The sequence below is a fragment of the Schistocerca americana genome, chromosome 8 (assembly GCF_021461395.2).
Source record: "Schistocerca americana isolate TAMUIC-IGC-003095 chromosome 8, iqSchAmer2.1, whole genome shotgun sequence".
NCBI classification, from domain to species: domain Eukaryota; kingdom Metazoa; phylum Arthropoda; class Insecta; order Orthoptera; family Acrididae; genus Schistocerca; species Schistocerca americana.
Genome location: NC_060126.1, coordinates 472,180,390 through 472,182,318, shown reverse-complemented (window position 1 = coordinate 472,182,318; position 1,929 = coordinate 472,180,390). Strand labels below are relative to the sequence as shown.

Here is a 1,929-nt window from a genome sequence, read left to right as displayed (position 1 = left end):
TGCGTAGCGATCGCGTATACCACTTTGGGGCCCACGTACCGTGTGCACAAGTCGCATCGTTCCTGAGCGTTCAGCAGCACGTTGAACTTGGCACGGTCAACGTGAACGTTGGACAGCACGGTCCGTGTGCCGACGGCTTTACAGTACGCTGAGTCAATCGCACAACCTGCAACACACTCGAGGAAACGCTATTTTTTTGCCGGAACCAAAGCAACATGAAGAAAGCTCCAAGTGCAGGGAATTTCAGGGCTAGCTGGGATTCCAAACCCACAAGTCAGTGATTTAAATGGCTGCAACAGAAAAAGGTGGTGCTGACACCGTAAAACGTGGACTATGCAGCAATCGGAAAATTTTCATTTGTTTGGATGTGTTTTGTTTCCCACTGTTTCCAACTTCTGGCCGAGTTTACATCCCAAGAGTGAAACGTGGTGTCTGTTTCCTGTTGATTCGAGCAGCCATATCGCGGTATTTCATGGGACCCATGATTAATCTCAAATGCCGCACTGCTTCCGAGGATTATGTGACCATTTTGGCTGATCAGGTGCATCCGGTGGTACAATGTTTATTCTCCAATGGTGATGCTGTGTTCTAAGTTGACAGGCCCTTGTTCACAGAGCTCCATCGCCCAGGACTGGTTTTGTGAGCACGACGATGAAGGGTCACATCTCCTCTGGCCGCAACAGTCATTATATCTCAATATTCTTCATCCATATCTACATGGATATTCTGCAAATCACTTTTAAGTGGTTGCCGGGGGGGGGGGGGGGGGGGGTTGTCATCGAACCACCTTCACAATAAATCTCTATTACTCCACTCCCGAACAGGTGCGCGGGAAAAACGAACATCTATATCTCCCCGTGCCAGCTCCCATTTCCATAATTTTCTTTTGATAATCACTTCTTCCTATGTAGGTCGCTCTCAGCAATATTTTCGGATTCAAAGGAGAAAGCTGATGATTCAAATTTCGTGAGACGTTTCCGCCAAATCCTGTACCATTTCGGTGACACTCTCTGCCTTATTTCGCGATATTACAACACGGCTGCCCTTCTTTCAACTGTTTCGATATATCCAGAATGAGATTTTCACTCTGCAGCGGAGTGTGCGCTGATATGAAACTTCCTGGCAGATTAAAACTGTGTGTCGGACTGAGACTCGAACTCGGGACCTTTGCCTTTCGCGGGCAAGGGCTCTACCAACGGGGCGTGAGTCGTGCTTGGGTAGCTCAGTTGGTAGAGCACTTGCCCGCGAAAGGCAAAGGTCCCGAGTTCGAGTCTCGGCCCGGCACACTGTTTTAATCCGCCAGGAAGTTTTATTTGCGACGATATTTGAAGATCGCATCCACTAACAAGTTTTATTTACTCTTTAAAGCCTTCCTGCCTGCTTTTCCACAAAAAACTACTATTCTGTCTCTAAATTCGTGATCCTTTAAAGAAAAAGACTACCGTTTTTCAGAGGCAGTGCTCCTGCTTGAAGTTCAGCTTCATGTTGTGATTCTGGTTGTTCCTCTTTTCCGTTGACTTGGACTGGTTGTGTAAGGTTTTTTCACTGTTTACTGTTGTGACATTTCGGAACAAAATAATACCCTCGCTTGTGCAGCTCACATAACTCTCCGGAATACATTTTAGAAATACAATTCTCTCCGTGTTGTTTTCTCTTCTTGGCCTGATTCAGAGTTTGTGCCGACTCCACTGTAGCTTGAATGGATTTTTTTGTTTTACATGTCCGACTTCTAATTTCACCACACAATTCTCCGGGGTTGAGCAGTTATTGGCCGATGACGACACGCAATACAGTTTGTTAAAGCGGAGTTCGCCGTTATTAATTATGTTTTTAGATTTAATTTTATTACTCGTACAGAGACTCAACGTTCCTTTGTTTATCAGCTCGTTGTCAAAATAAGTATGAAATGCTAATGTCTTTGCAATACAT

General features: G+C 45.4%; 1 non-coding gene across 1 annotated transcript; it reads left to right on the top strand.

Moving 5' to 3' along the window:
* Positions 1-1,210: 1,210 nt before the first annotated feature.
* Trnas-cga lies at positions 1,211-1,285 on the top strand. The gene has a single exon. It is a non-coding gene; the product is annotated as a tRNA-Ser (tRNA).
* Positions 1,286-1,929: the final 644 nt, after the last annotated feature.